Below are 16,948 nucleotides of genomic sequence, written 5' to 3'. Positions count from 1 at the left end.
GAAAGTTCGCTATCAGCTTTAAATTGAGCACCGCTGACAGCGGCGGGCATTCTGTTCGACGACCGCCGAGCACACTGGTCGCTTCGCCGCCGAGTGATTCGGTCTATTTTGGGTGCAAGTCAGCCCAATAAACAGCTTTCTTTTAGAAGACCTTTTGTCCATCTTCATCGCTGCTTCGACTGCCGTCACCACTACATGACATCTGGTGGAGGTGCGGGGTAGCCTTCCATGTTCCGGACGCCCCCTTCAAGTCGTGAAGCCAGCCCTCAGCGCTTCGCACCCGAGGACGAGCCAGCAGCTCAGCGAGCCAGCCGATGTCTCCAGGGAGAGGAGCCCAAGTTCGGGACCGTGCCAGACCGCACCAGACAGTGAAAAGACGCTGCTACGGGCACCGCAACCTCTCCGAAGATGTCGACACCGATCATACTGCAGCAACCACGGGTGCCGCCAACTTTCAATGGATCCCTTGGCAAAGACCCTGAAGAATGGTTGGACCAATTTGAGCACATGGCGTCGTTCAACAAGTGGGATGATGCGGCAAAAATTGGACACGTGTTTTTCTCATTGGATGGCTCCGCATGCACGTGGTACGAAAACTGCGAGTCGTCCCTTACGACATGGGAGCTATTCAAGAGAGAACTATTGAAGGTATTCACCAGTGTCGTGAGGAAAGAAAGAGTCGAACGACTCCTCGAGTCCAAGATCCAGCTTCCGCATGAGCCTGTCCGCGGTTACGTCGAGGAGATGAAGCACTTATTTCGCCGCACCGACCCCGAGATGACCAGCGAAAAGAAAGTTCAGTTTTTAATGCGCGGCGTAAAAGAACAACTCTTTGGCAGCCTCATCCGCTAGCCACCAAAAACAGTCGAGGAATTCATGCAAGAAGCCTGCACGATTGAGAAGACCCTCGACGTCCGAGCTCGGCAGTACAATCGCCCTTCCTCTGCCTGTGCAATCCGTTCGGACAAGACGGCTACAACCAGCGACAGCTTGCGGGAAGTTATACGCGAAATCGTCCGAGAGGAGCTACGCCGATTACTGCCATCCTCCCCACAGCAACAAGCAGTGACTCTGATGGATGTGGTACGGGAAGAAGTGCAACAGGCACTTGGCACCCCGACGGCCACAGAACCACAGGCCATCGCCGCTGCAGTAAGGACTCCTCAGCCCCAACGACAACTCCTGCATCCTGTCCGACATGAACAACTTGTTCCTGAACGCCACCTTCTTGCCCCCGCCCGCACAGCCTACGATCTACGCTTAAGCCTAAGGAAATGCAACGCCTGGAGGACTTCTGACAACTGGCCGTCATGCTTCCATTGCGGTGAGGCCGGCCATATTCTTCGTCACTGCCCTTACCGACGTATCGGTCTTCGAGGATTTGCCATTAACACCCCACGACCACGCTTCGGGCAACGTCCGCAGGAAATCGACGAGTACCTGCGTTGAGAAGAGTACACGCCGAACCGCTTTTCGCGCTCACCATCGCCGTCAACCTTGCGCTTTACGTCGCCACGCCGCAACTACGCAGCCATGGTACGAGGAAGGTCTCCCAGCCCCCGTAGGGGAAACTAAAGGCAGCAACCTCTGGAGGTGAGGTTGCTCACGAGCGAAATGCCGAAGATCCTCCACCGACCACGCCCCATGAAGACGCTACACCCGCGACGCCGCATGAAGAACCGACACTCGCTGCACCGACGCCGCACACAATGACAACCCTGACCACGACGCAAACTGCCTTCAAAACGACGCCGCCACCCAGAAAAGCTTCAACCACGTGCCCCACCCGCGACTCACACACGCGACGAAGCCGTGACCCAACGCCGAGAGCGACATGCAATGCAACAGCCAGGACCTCCGACTTAGAAGTGACTATCGACGGCCAGAAAATTACCGCTCTAGTCGACACAGGAGCCGATTACTCGGTGATGAATGGAACATTCGCTGCACATCTGAGAAAAGTCACAACGGCTTGAGACGGCCCACAAATTCACACCGCAGGGGGCCACCTAATTACGCCATCAGGACGATGCACAGCGCGAGTGACTGTCAAAGCACATACCTATACTGCGACCTTTGTTGTGCTACCGCAATGCTCCCGCGAAGTGATCTTGGGTATGGATTTCCTTAATGAGCATCACGCGATCATCGACCTTCGATCCAAGCTGATCACGCTTTCGACGGACGAAGCCATCGCTTCGATGAAAACTCGGGAAAATCACGTTGCCCTGAGTGTCCTGGAGGAAGAAGCGAGCGTCCCACCCCGTTCAAGCGTTATCGTGACCATAGGCACCACGAAAGCCATTAACGCTGAAGCCATCATCGAAGGGAACATGCAGTTGCTTCTAGATCGAGGAATCAGCATCGCAAGATGCATCGCACATTTCCGCAATGGCCAGGCCGAAGTACTGCCGACTAACTTCAGCGAAGAATACCGGCACATTAACAGAGGAACGACGATTGTTTTCTTTGACGAAATATCCGACGTACGAGGCTCCTTCGCCCTCTCCGACCCCTCCGCAGGAGATTCACCTGACCAAGAGAACTCACCCACTTCGACATCAACCCAGCCCTGCCCCGGAACAGACAAGACCAGATCCGCAATCTGCTTCGAAGCTACAGTGTTTTTTGACATCGCCGAAGGTCCGACAAATGCCAATTGCCAAGCATCGCATTATAACGAACCAACACGTCCGACCTCCCCACCAAAGCCCCTACCGTGTGTCACCACAAGAACGACAAGCCATCCGAGACCAAGTTGAAGAAATGCTTCGCGACGTCATCCAGCCTTAGAACAGCCCATGGGCGGCACCGGTTGTTCTAGTGAGAAAGACGACGCACTTCAATTCTGTGTTGATTACCGCCGCTTGAACACCATAACAAAGAAGGACATCTACGCTCTCCCCCGCATCGACAACACATTGGACTGCCTCTGCAAAGCCAAATATTTCTCATCGATGAACCTCAAGAGCGGCTGCTGGCAAATTGAGGTCGACAAAAGAGATCGTGAGAAGACAGCATTCATCACTCTGGATGGTCTGTTTGAGTTCAAGGTGATGCCATTTGGTCTCTGTTCCGCACTAGCGACGTTTCAGCTAGTAATGGATACAGTGCTGGCAGGCCTGAAGTGGCAAATTTGTCTGGTATATTTAGACGACGTCGTTGTCTTCACCTCGAACTTTGAAGAGCACTTTAAAAGACTTCGAACAGTACTAGACACCATCAGGTTGTCTGGCCTAACCTTGAAAGCAGAGAAGTGCCACTTTGCCTACGAAGAGCTGCTGTTTCTAGGCCACATCGTTAGCAAGGAAGGAGTACACCCGGACCTGCGGAAAAGAGCTCCTATTAAACAGTTTCCACCGCCGGCCGATAAGAGAGCAGTGCGCAGATTTCTCGGACTGTGCGCATATTACCGCTGATTTGTGAAAAACTTTTTGCGCATCGCCGAGCCCCTGACCCAACTGACGAAAGAAGACGTGCCGTTTAAAAGGGAAGCACCGCAAGCAGAAGCCTTCAAGGAACTTCAGCATACAGTCCCCACCGATCCTCGCGCATTTTGATGAAAACGCCGATACTGGAGTTCATACCGACGCAAGCAGCGTGGGGCTAGGTGCTGTTCTCGTTCAAAAAAGCGACGGGCTGGAGAAAGTCATCGCATATGCTAGCCATTCCCTTTCCAAGGCCAAGGCTAACTATTCGACAACTGAGGAGTGCCTTGCCATTATCTGGGCTACGTCAAAATTCCGCCCCTACCTGTACGGACGACCGTTCAAGGTGGTTAGCGATCACGACGCACAGTGCTGGCTTGCCAATTTGAAGGACCCCTCTGGCCGACTTGCTCGATGGAGTCTGCGTCTCCAGGAGTTTGACGTCACCGTCGTTTACAAGTCCGGACACAGGCACTCTGACGCCGATTGCCTCTCACGAGCCCCTGTAGATACACCGCTGCTGGACGACGATGAGCACGCCTTCCTGGGACCCATCAGCCCTAGCTCTTTTGCTCAGCAGCAACGCTCGGACCCCGACCTAAATCGCCTCATCGAGTACCTGGAAGGCAAGGTTTCTTCCCCCCCACTTCATTCAAGCAAGGACTGTCTTCCTTCTGTGTGCAGAATGAGGTCCTTGTGAAGAACTTTGCAGCGAGCAAAACAGCCTACCTCCTTGTTGTACCTGCTTGTCTCCGCGAAGAAGTTCTACAGGCTTCACACGGCGAGCCGACATCTGGACATCTCGGGTTTACTCGCACCCTCTGCCGCATTCAAGACAAGTATTACTGGCCCCGACTGTCTGCCGATGTCGCACATTATGTGAAAACCTGCCGAGATTGTCAGCGACGAAAGACTCCTCCCACACGAACCGCAGGGTTTCTGAACCCCATTGAACCTCCCTCAAGGGCCTTCCAGTAGATCGGCATGGACTTGCTTGACCCTTTTCCAATGTCAACGTCTGGAAATAAGTGGATCATCATAGCAACCGACTACCTGACCCGCTACGCCGAGGTGAAAGCCCTACCGAACGGAACAGCAGCAGAAGTCGCCAAATTTTTCGTGGAGTGCATTCTTCTTCAACACGGCGCCCCTAATGTGCTCATTATGGACAGAGGAACAGCATTCACGGCAGAACTAACGCAAGCCATCCTGCGTTACAGCCAAACCACCCACTGGAGGACAACTGCATACCATCCGCAGACCAACGGACTGACCGAGCGCCTGAACAAAACTATCGCCGATATGCTCGCCATGTATGTCGATGCCGAACACAAATCCTGGGATGTCATCCTGCCTTACTTCGCCTTCGTCTAAAACACCGCAGTGCAGGAGACCACTCAGATGACGCCTTTAGGCTCGTCCATAGCAGGGAGGCCACGACCACGCTAGACTCCATGCTGCCCAACGTTAAAGAAGAAGAAAACGTCGACGTTGCCACCTACCTCCAATGCGCAGAAGCTCGAAGGCTTGCCCAATTATGGATCAAAGATCAGCAGCGGTCCGACGCCAGACGCTACAACCTACGAAGACACAACGCGGAATACAAGCCAGGAGACCAAGTCTGGGTTTGGACTCCCATTCTCCGTCGTGGATTAAGTGAAAAGCTTTTGCGCCGCTATTTCGGCCCGTACAAGGTTCTTCGTCGGCTAGGTGAACTGGATTACGAAGACATCCCTGACGCAATGACTGCATCCCAGCGACGCCGCATACGACCAGAAGCTGTCCATGTAGTCCGTCTGAAGCCGTATTATGCGCGCTAAAAGACGCTGCATTTCCATACTCTATTTTCGCAAGATCCGTTTTATCTCTTACCACTCGCATTATTTGTTTTAATGCATCGGGTCGATGCTTCTTTGAGAGGGGAGTAATGCCGCGAACATTTGCAGTGTTTGTTCATTCTTCAAATCTGCCATCACACAACTTTATCGCTTTGTTTGCGACGCAAGACGCGACTAGATTTATCTCGATTGATCGCAGCCTGGCAGCACTGATTATACGTTGTTCTGGAAAGTTCTAGTAACTTTACACGCTTTATCTCGAAAGTTCGCTATCAGCTTTAAATTGATCACGGCCGACAGCAGCGGGCATTCTGTTCGACGACCGCCAAGCACGCTTGTCGCTTCGCCGCTGCCGAGTGATTCAGTCTATCTTGGGTGCAAGTCTGCCCAATAAAGAGTTCATTTAGAAGACCTTTTGTCCGTCTTCATCGCTGCTTAGACTGCCGTCACCATTATGTGACAATATTCTCATACTGCCAAGTTTCTATCATCGCATAAATTTTTTCATCCCAATCAACATCGCTTCCGCAAAGGTCGTTTCTATGATACACAACTTGCTCTCTTCCTTAATGACACACATTCATTTCTATATCATAAGGTTCCTACGGATGCCATATTCATAGATTTTGCAAAAGACTTTGATAAAGTCCCTCATGCATGCCTCATTCTTACTTTCATGTCTAAACCTTTGTCCTTTGTTTCTGGAATGGATCAGTGCTTTCTTAATGGACTGTTATCAATTTGTTCACGCTAATTCTCATTCGTCGTCACTTTCCCCTGTTCTGTCTGGTGTTCCGCAAGGATCTGTCGTAGGCCCCCTGCTATTTCTTATTTATATAAATGATTTGCTCTCTAACATCACTCTTAACATACGGCTATTTGCTGACGATTGTGTCATCTATCGCCCAATAGTCAACCAGTCCGACATTACCATCCTCCAAAAAGACCTGCTACGCATCCAAGAGTGGTGAAAAACGTGGCTAATGTCATTAAATTCAGCTAAAACCTCCCTTCTTTCATTCCACCACTGGCGCAACTACCAGGATGCAATTTATAAAATTAACAACCTTCCCATTAAATCAGTAGATTCCAAAAATATCTCGGCATCTAAGTAAAAATCTAACCTGGTCACAACACGGTCACCATGTAACTAATTCAGCTAATGAAGTTTTAGGAGACCTGCGCCGTAACCTTGCCTTAGCACCACATCCCATAAAATTGCTTGCTTACTTAACATTTGCACGGTCGAAATTGGAGTTTGCATGCGCCGCCTAAGATGCTCTTTCCTAACCTCATTGACACGCTCGAGTCCGTCCAGAATTGCACTGAAAGATTCATTTGTTTTTATATCACACTAGAGTTTCTGCACTAAAGTTTCAGCTTAATCTCCCCACATTGGCCTGGTGTCGAAGATCGCCCGTCTTTCCTTATATCATAAATTTTACCATACCTTCAATCACGAAGTTATTCCTATCCCACGCACTGATCGTATTTTCTGCAATTATCACCCTAACACCGTCTATCCTGTGAAAGCCTGCACCGAAACATATCACGTCTTTTTTCCTGAACACAGCCCGGGAGTGGAATGATTTTCCATCCGAAGTGGCAACCATCATCGACTTAAGCAAATTCAAAACCGCCATCGAAGATCATCTGTATTCATGCTAATTGTCTTTTCAGCCTACCCCTCCTGTAATGTTCCTTGTGGACCTGTGAGGAAAAAATAATTAAGTATTCCCTTATCACTTCCAGCACCTCACTACTAATTGTGAACTGCTGTTCCCTTGCAAGACTGATGAACATTGCTTTGGTGTTCTGCATGTTAATTTTGAGACTTACTGTTTTGCTACAGACGGCACCTGTATCCTGTCCTGTCCCTTCGTTTTGCACTGTTCCAGCACAAACAATGACAGAGGCTCAGAAAATACCTTGGAAGCATGTTCAGCCCGGTTTTGGTCACGTTCAATGTTAATATCAGTCCTGCATTAATCGCAGTCTCTCCAGGTCTCGCTAATGCCAGAAGAGATAAATATTCCGAACTTTCATAACTTGAATCTTCTCATGCTGTTTTATTTAGCTGGCAAGAATAATGTTGTCATTATGTTTACTTCAGTTTTTAATGAATTTTATAAGAATCAGGACAACCTTAAACTTCAATCAACTAAATGATCAGGCAGGCTTTCTTAAAGGATACTGGACCACAGACCATAATCACACTATCAATCAGGTGACAGAGAAATGCGCAGAATATAACCAACCCTTACCTATAGCCTTCATTGATTAAGCGAAAGCATTTGACTCGGTGGAAACCTCAGCAGTCATGCAGGCATTGTGGAATTAGGGTGAAGAAGAGCCTTGTGTGAAAATACTGAGATATCTATAGCAACTGCACAGCTAACATAGTCCTCTATAAAGTAAGCAATAAAATTCCAAAAAAGGAAGGGTGTCGGGCAGGGAGACACAATGTTGCCATAGCTATTCACCGCCTGTTTACAAGATGTGTTCCAAGGCCTGAATTGGCAACACTTGGGGATAACAGTTTCTGGAGAATACCTATGTAATCTGCGATTCGCTGATGACATTGCCTTGCTGAGTCACTAAGGAGATGAGCTGAAAAGCATGATCAATGAGTCAGACAGACAGAGCAGAGCGGTAGGTCTTAAATTAACATGCAGAAAACCATACTACGCAATGTTCAACAGTCTCGCAACAGAACAGCACTACACAATTGGCAACGAGGTGCTGGAAGTGGTGAAGGAATACGTCCATAGGGCAGGTAGTGACAGCTGACCCGGATCATGAGAGGGAAATCAGTAGAAGAATAAGAATGGGATGGAGCACATATGGCAGGTTCTCTGAGATAATGTTTGTTTGTTTGTTTGTTGGGTTTAACGTACCAAAGCAACTCAGGCTATGAGGGACGCCGTAGTGGAGGGCTCTGGAAATTTCGACCACCTGGGGTTCTTTAATGTGCACTGACATCGCACAGTACATGGGCCTCTAGAATTTCGCCTGCATCAAATTTCAGCCACTGTGGCCGGGATCGGACCCGCGTCTTTCGGGTCAGCAGCCAAGCGCCATAACCACTGAGCCACCGCGGCGGCTGTCTCTCAGATCATGAATGGCAGTTTACCACAATCTCTCAAGGGAGAAGTATACAACTGCTGTATCTTACCGGTACTCACCAATGGGGCAGAAATGTTGACGCTAACAAAAAGGATTCAACTTAAGGGGGACGCGGATCTTAGAATGGCCAAATATGGCCAAAAAATCGGTTTTGAGAAAAACGCATTTTCAAAATGTTTGTACCTTCAAGCACCTGCCCTCAAAATATTAACACTGAAATCGATCAGGAAATACGACAAAATCGACTTCCAAAACATCACGGGAGCCACAAAATGCCCCGAAACAGGCAAAATTTTTTTGAACTTCCCGCGCGTGCCGCAGGCGAAGCATCTGGCCGATTGGCGCCATCTTAGGCTCGTTTTGAAGCTTGTTTCTTTGTGCGCATTTTGCTGCATTTCAAAATGACGTCACTCAATAAGAACGACCACAGTAGCCAGTTTTCTAAAGGCCTTTTCTTGGCCGCTAATTGGCTGGAGGGCGCACGCGCAAGGCGAGCCTCTTGTCCGAGGCCTACCATCGGCCGACGTGACCGGTGCGCCATTTTGTTTTCTTTTTTTTTTGCACCGTCGTGGTTCCCGTTTTGCACTTTTAACCGCGTCTCTATTTGCGTAGCGCTCGCTTAGCGAAGTTTCTCAAGATCTTTATTGCGGTTTCTTTTTCCCTGTGGCGCATACTTTGTCAGTACAAAGTAACTGATGCCGGGAGACGTACGTTTGAAGAAGACGACACATAGTACGTACGGGAGAAAGCGTCGCCTGCCCAATGCGAAGCATGGTTCAACGTTCGACCTTGCTGGGTGATTGTTTGCAGCCACAGCGAGCGTCACCTGCCTCATCGCATGCCCTCCGTTCGACTGTGCCAGATGAGGATTGTTCGAAGTTACAGCGAGCGTCGCCTGCTTCGTCGCCTGTGCAATGTTTGACCGTGCCGGATGAGGATTGTTCGAAGTTACAGCGAGCGTCACCTGCTTCATCGCCTATGCGATGTTCGACCGTGCCGGATGAGCATTGTTGGAAGCTAAAGCGAGTGTCGCCTGCTTCGTCGTCTGTGCGATTTTCGACAGTGCCGGATGAGAATTGTTCGGAGCCTCGGCTAGCATCACCCACCCCAATGCCTGATCAATTTGCTCCAGAATCCAGACCCAGTCATAGCACGTTTTGTTGGCACAACACGGAGTTTTACACAGCGGAGGAGATCGCCGCACGCACGGAACACGCAGACATGATCAAGCCCTGCATGGGTGCAGTCAGCAACGCAGCCTTAGCTACACTGCAGGCTGCAACATACTTCGTCGCAGCCTTGAAGAGGACCAGAGAAGGCTGAAGAAGAAAACAACAGCCTTTTTGAGCAATAATGCCGACAAAAAAAAGTCTCTTCAGGAGGCACAGTGGAAACAGGTCTCCCGACTACAGCCCGGGGCAGGTGTAGATCACCAACATGAACCACTCCAGACTACAGCCCAGGACAAGTGCAAATCACCCTCATCATAGACGGGAACTGTTTAGTTACTGAGCTTTTGCAGCCCTCATGTAATAACTGGCAAGACATTAAAAAAGTATTGCCCCTGTCTTGGCTAATTTTCAAGTTCACAAATTTTGCTGGCATTTGCCATCTTGACCTTGGGTTGTCTGTGATCTTTAGTTTTAGTTCACATATTTAGAATCTGAAGACAGTTTTGGAAATGGGAAGAACATATCATTTTTGGTGGGAAATATCACAGTGAAGCTACCGACCATTCATTTTAGAACATATGATCAAACTTCAAATGCATTTTTCTCAATTTCATATCTTTGGTCGATCTCCTCAGCCTTACGCAGGATTTTGATAACTTCATTTTGTCTCACAAGAATAACCTTGTACCATTTTCTTCAGAGAGAAATAAGGCATCCAATGACATTCTTATTTTTTTTAGGACAGCCATAAATAGCAATCTGCAATTAGCTTAACGAGTCGCAGTGTCAAATACTGCAACCTTTTACTCTCGACATAATATATCAGGATGACATGCCTTTAGAGAAAAATGAAGAATGTCATCGGGTATGGAAACTCTCCGGCTGTCAATTCATGTAATTAAAAGCAACAAAACTGAATGAAAAAGTTCACTAAAATTGCGTAATCAATTAATTATGCTCTAGTCTTTGTATGATAACTTGATCTAGGACCGTCAGCTCAATTATAATTACATTTTTGGAATCAGAAGAGAAAAACATATCTGTGTGCAAAATTTCATGAGATTGTAGCCATAAATAAAAAAGTTAGTTTTAAGACCCTCGTCCCCCTTTAAGTTCAGGACGTCTCGAGCTATGGAAAGAAAAATGATAGGTGTAACGTTAAGAGACTGGAAGCGGACAGAGTGGGTGAGGAAACAAATGCGGGTTAATAAAATCAAGCGGAAGTGAATCTGGGCAGGGCATGTAATGCAAAGGCAAGATAACCACTGGTCCTTAAGGGTGACAGAATGGATCCCAAGAGAAGGCAAGCATAGCAGGCGGCGGCAGAAAGTTAGGTGGGCGGATCAGACTGAGAAGTTTGCCGGGGATACGGTGGCCGCAGCTGGCAAAGGGCAGGGTTAATTGGAGAGACATGGAAGAGGCTTTTGTGCTGCAGTGGGCATAGCCAGGTTGATGATGATGATGATGTGACTGCTGATTGCCAATGGTAATTATTACTCCTGTGTTTTAGGCAAGGCAACTATTTCAAATGTAAGTATCAGTACCTTCATTATAAAAGGATCTTTTGACTAGCTAGTTAATTTGGCTTGAGTACAAGCTGGACTGGGTTCAATTACCCCATGAACTTTCTTTACACAGGACATTGGTAGCACTCATTACCCCAATAACATCTTCGTCTCTTGTGTATATAGCATTTTAAGGTTATGATGGTCCTACATAACAGTCTGTTGAGAATACGCATCCTGCACTGGATTGTTTAAACTTCAATGTCTTAGAAGAGGTGCGATGTTCTCCAAATAAAAAGCTCTTTCAGGTGCATGACTCTATTTCCGCAAATTGTATTACCAAATATAAGAGAACCATTCATGTCACTATACCCACAAACAGTTGCCCCACACAAGACGGTAAATTAATACAGAGCTGATTCCACTCCGCAACAGTAGTGTTGGCCACCAAAGAATTGCCTAAATTAGATTCAAAATTTTTTACATTCGGTACATGTGGTTATCATAGCTCTCGTCCATCATGTCCTAAATGTATGTAGCTGACTTTATTATTTAGCTTTCCTCAGAATGTACCTACAAAGCCACTGGCTCTTTCTAAGCTTTTATTTCGAACTGTGATCGAGGTCAGTGCTGCTGAATCGTGGGAAATTTCCCATATTGGAGGAAAATCAAACCACTGGGGGAAAAAGGAAATTTTGTTTAATAACCGGCTGAAAACGTGGGAAATTTTGGTTCCGCTAAAGACCGGTGTCCTAGATATGCTTCCTCGGGAAAATGTGCACAGATGAAGGGAAAATGCTGTTATCATGGCGGCCTGACTAGTGTCGCCCATATTGTAGGAAAATCAAACCACTGGGGGAAAAAGAGAATTTTGTTTAATAACCGATTGAAAACGAGGGAAATTTCGGTTTCGCTAAAGAATGGTGTTCTAAATTTGCGTCCTCGGGAAAATGTGCAGAGATGAAGGGAAAATGCTGTTATTATGGCGGCCTGACTAGTGTCGCGAGAAGAAATTTGGCTTGATGTTTTCCTTTAATTTGCTGCCTAGCCTGGTATACAGAGCCCTGGCCCATTCAGGTTCACTCAGGCTTCGAGTGGTGCGTCCTTGGATTTCGTCCAGCTATAGTGGCAGTGACCCTTCCATTAATTGCTTCCAACTACTCCCAGCTCTTTAGTCACACAATCCCCTATGTACGCATGTTGTTGTAAAGGAATTCCCGAAAATTTCTAAGGTCTATACAGGAGAGGATAGAAAGGAAATGGAAGTAGCTGAGCTGGTCCCTGTCCGAACGCAAAAACTAATAAAAACGAAGTGGTGACTGACGATGATGTCATCAAAAACAATCGAGCCCTGATGTTCATTACTAATGGGCTTTGTATTTATTTTGTTTCAATCATTCTTATATTTATTATTTTGGCTGTATGCAGTCTAAAATTACTATATTTAAAAAAATATATATTTGTGGGAAAAAATGGGAAATTTTTAGCCGACGACTGGGAGAAGAACCATCTGATCAATGCGGCAACACTAATCGAGGTGTGCAGCGTTTGTTAATTAGTCTATCATCACCGTGCGTGCACTTTTCCTGTGTTGTGTGGCCGGAAATATGAGCTTTGTTATACGATATTTCTTGTGCTTGAGTTCCTGAAACTAATATTTGCTCTGACATCAACTGGGGTCCTCTCATTCACAAAAGTTGCCTGAGCAAATACACAGACATGTTGTGTTGATGCATGTTGCTCCTTGGTTTCAGTGGAGGAAGCCGTGCTTATGCATGCTTGTCTGACAGTTCCGCAGAAATAATGAAGAATCTCTGCATCGAGCTTTTGAGGTGGGAACGCATGTGAAGAATGGTAACAAATTTTTTTTTGCCAATGGTACGCATTAGGAATCCAAACTGTTTAGTACTTGACAAAGCGAAAGAGCAAAACTATATTTTCTGCTTAAAGTTTTGCCTTCCTTCAATCATAAATCTGGTTGGAATAGATCTTGTGTAGTTGTGGGGAATAATTCTCCACAATCCAGAGAAGTTATTTTGATTGCAATAAAGAAAATTTAACCATCGAATTCGACTCTAAAGTTGCCATTAGGTTTTCATGCTCACTACGAAATGAATTTTTTTTCAGTCGCGAACGTTGCCTGATTTCAGCAATGCTTGTCCATACCAAAGGCGCTGGCAGCACTAGCATGCCGAGATATGCACAGAATCTTCTTTTTTCTGTGATAAAGGGACTTTCCCGGCTAATTTTCGAGCATCAGAAGTGCAAAGCACAACTGTACCATTTTGTGCACCTGTAGTTTCAGTTTAATTAGACAAACTAAAATGTAATAGGGGAGTAATTACTCATTGGCATCCACCCAAGCGCAGCCATACGACTACAAAGGAAAGCTATACAGCTTCCTCAGAAACTTCGCAGTTAAAGACAAATTCATCCTGGTCCGGGGTTCGAACCTGGGACCACTGCTACACCGGAGCAGTTGCTCTGCCACCTGAGCTAACTGTTACAGCAACCTCATGGTAAGGCAAGAGCGAATTGATCAATAACTCGAAGGGGGAACAGTGTTGGTAATTGTTTAAAAGAATCCCCAAAGGTGGAGTAGATTTGTAATAAGCGAGCAATTACTCATTGGCACCCACCCAAGTGCAGCCATACGGCTACAAAAGAAAGCTATACAGCTTTCTCAGCAACTTCCCATCCAGGTTAGCTCAGGATTGAACCCCGGACCAGGACGAATTTTTTTAACTTCGAAGTTTCTGAGAAAGATGTATAGCTTTGCTTTGTAGCTGTATGACTACGCTTCGGTGGATGCCAAAGAGTAATTACTCCCTTATTACAAATCTACTCCACCTTTGGGGATTCCATTAAACATTTGACCAACACTGTTCCCGCTTCGAGTTAGTGATCAATTCACTCTCGCCCTACCATAAGCTTGCCATCCCGGTTACCTCAGTTCGTAGAGCGACTGCTCCAGTGTAGCGGTGCTCCCGGGTTCGAACCCCAGACCAGGACGAAATTTCTTTAACTGCAAAGTTTCTGAGAAAGCTGTATAGCTTTCCTTTGCAGCCGTATGCAGACCTGCCAACCCGACGATGCTAAATCTACTATAGAGGATGCCAAGAAATACTAAAATTATGTTTTAGTACATCAAATTTTTTATTTGGCTATGAAAACAAAGCAACTTCAACTGGTGTTTCAATACATCATGCAAACAACTTCAGAGAGATGTCTTCAAAGTGGAAGGTTGGGACAACACCGAGGATGTTGCTGCTTTTGCCTTCCTCAGAAAGTCCTTGTCGAACACCTGATTGTGATAGACTACAGACTCCTTACATTTCACAACTAACAGCTGTTCTAGGCTCTTTTCTGACATGGATGAGCAAAACTGAGTGCAAGTCTTCTTCACTTTGCTGAACACTCTTTCACAGTCTGCGTTACTGTGTGGGAGAGTCAGAATCCCTAACATAACTTTTGAGATCTTATCATACTTAAAGGTACGGTCAATGTCCTGAATACTGGCAATAGCACGCCACTGCTCGTCTATCCGCACCTGTGTAGTTACTTGTACTGGAAGTTCTTTGAGCTGAAGGCGGCTTAACTGGGCTTGGATGTCATCCAGGTCCGAGTCATCATCCTGCCCCTCAGAAACTGGCAAGAGAACTGGAAAGCGATTGATGAAGTACCTGACATCAGCAAACTATGCTGTCACAATGCTGGAAAGCCTTGCCACTTCTGCTTTCTTCAGAATCTCTGATTTCAAGAGGAATTTCAGGATGATGTAATCGCTTACCACAACAAAAAATCTTCTTACTCGTGTAAGAAACTGTTGCTTGTCAGCAATCTTCAGCCTTTCTAAGATTTGTAGAGTTTGGCTGCCGATTACAAGGTCATCATCATCCCTCTGGTTGCCAGAAGACTTGTAATCAATATCTGTCAGCTCACAACTACTCTTAATAACAGATGGTTTCACGAACCGCAGTAAAATCTCCCTGAGCAGGCTGTTCAAAACTTCCAGAAGCACATGTACTTGGGGAGCTCCAGACTGCAAAAAGGTGTTTGTCTTTTCAAATTCTGGTATGACTGACAGCAAGAAGGCGCAGTATGCCTTGTTGACATCTGATGAAAGGAACATGAACAGTCTTTCTTGCCTATTTAAGACCTTGGCCACTTGCTGCTTCAGAGCTTGCTGCGAAGGAGCTGAGTCGATGTCCAGCCTTGGTCGCTTGTTCTGATGTGCGATTTTTGCTGTCCGCGTCGACTTCGGAGAGTCCATCTCTGGATTTCGTTGTTCACTTGGTGATTCCAAGGGTTTCTTCGATGGCTTCACTTCACTGTGAAAGAAGCTGAGCAGTGGCTGCCACTGCTCAACAAGCCGTTTCAAGCTCCTACCAAGAGATAACCAACGAGTGTTGACATATTTCAGGATTTTTTTTTTACTCTACATCATGCAAGCATTGAAAAGCTCTCAGTTTGTCTTTCCTTTTTGAACTCTTCTCCAGGTAGTAGTAGACATCAATCAGCACCTCGTCCACACTTACAGGAAGGCAGGCCGAACCCTTCTGAGCTGCCAAATTGATTAAATGGCAACAACATCCAAGGATGGCAATGTTTTCATGGTTTTCTTTGAGAACAGCAGCAACCCCACTCTTAGATCCGATCATCACTGGTGCGTTATCGCACGCCATGCCGACGCAGTTCCGTACAGGCACGTTGTTGGCCTTCAGCGTGTTTACAACAAGTGCACCAATGTTCCGTCCAGTTGAGTCTCCCTCGAGTGTAGGCATTGCTAGCAAAGCAGTACGAACAATGCCGTCGACGAATGTGACAACAATCGGGTAGAGCTTTGCATCATTGCCAGCGTCGTTGCTCCCGTCGGTAGCGACCGAAAACGGTCCGGATTGAAGACAGCTTACAACACTACTGACCTGTTGATTGGCCATTTCCTTGGCGATTGCAGCCGTTTTTGTACGAGCGTAGGCCACTGCCTCTTTGAAGTTCGGAAACATTTTCCTGAAGAAGTCTCCCGCATGGTCTGCAGCAGTGAATGGCACGTTGTGCTCGATGAGGAAAGCTGTGAAAAGGCATTCCGCTCGAATAGTGCCTTGGTCCACCGAAGCGCTAAAATATCCACCGAGCTTCTCGTTGGTGTCAACGATCTGCGCCGAGTCCTTGTGCTTCTTTGTTCCGAGATGCAGGAGGATGTCCCGACGACCGGCGTGCGCAATGTTCAGATCACAGCGGCAGACAGTGCAGAAAGCATATTTTTCACCCTTGCGAGATTTCTGAATGCACGGAAAATCCGTCGAATAACTTGGTATGAACACTTGAAAGTACTTCTTGCCGGACATCTTACAACGACACCCGCAGCAACAACGCTGCACGCCGCGGAAATCACAACGCCGCCGGCAACACAACAGGCCTAACAAGCCCGGCTATGACCACACCAAACGCACCATTTCAAACGGGCAAACACAACAGAAGAAAGAATGCGAGGAAGTTCTCTCCTTCCTGCATGAACGCGATGGTGGTGATGACGATGGCTATCCCGTTTGCGAGCCACCAAAGGCCTCAGTGTTGCCAACACAGAACCAGAATGTACGGTGTGCAGCCGCTGAACGATAAAAATAAACAAAAATCGTAAATATAGAGCGACATTACGATACTCATAAAAAAACGCTGGAAATCGGGCACTTTAAGATAAAATCGTAAAACTTGGCAGGTATGCGTATGGCTGTGCTTGGGTAGGTGCCGATGAGTGATTACTCCCTTATTACAAATCTACTTTACCCTTGGGGATTCCCTTAAACATTTGAACCAAAACGTGTGCCTAACTAAAACATAACCCCATGTGCTCAGTTCGAAGTCGAATTTATGACTTG

The 16,948-nt window shown here is 47.0% G+C and overlaps 1 pseudogene; it reads right to left on the bottom strand.

The window, feature by feature from the left end:
- Window positions 1–14,286: 14,286 nt before the first annotated feature.
- Window positions 14,287–16,617, bottom strand: LOC144129702 (uncharacterized; annotated as a pseudogene).
- Window positions 16,618–16,948: the final 331 nt, after the last annotated feature.

Source organism: Amblyomma americanum, chromosome 1 (assembly GCF_052857255.1).
Source record: "Amblyomma americanum isolate KBUSLIRL-KWMA chromosome 1, ASM5285725v1, whole genome shotgun sequence".
Classification (NCBI taxonomy): domain Eukaryota; kingdom Metazoa; phylum Arthropoda; class Arachnida; order Ixodida; family Ixodidae; genus Amblyomma; species Amblyomma americanum.
This window is presented reverse-complemented; position numbering and strand designations above follow the sequence as displayed.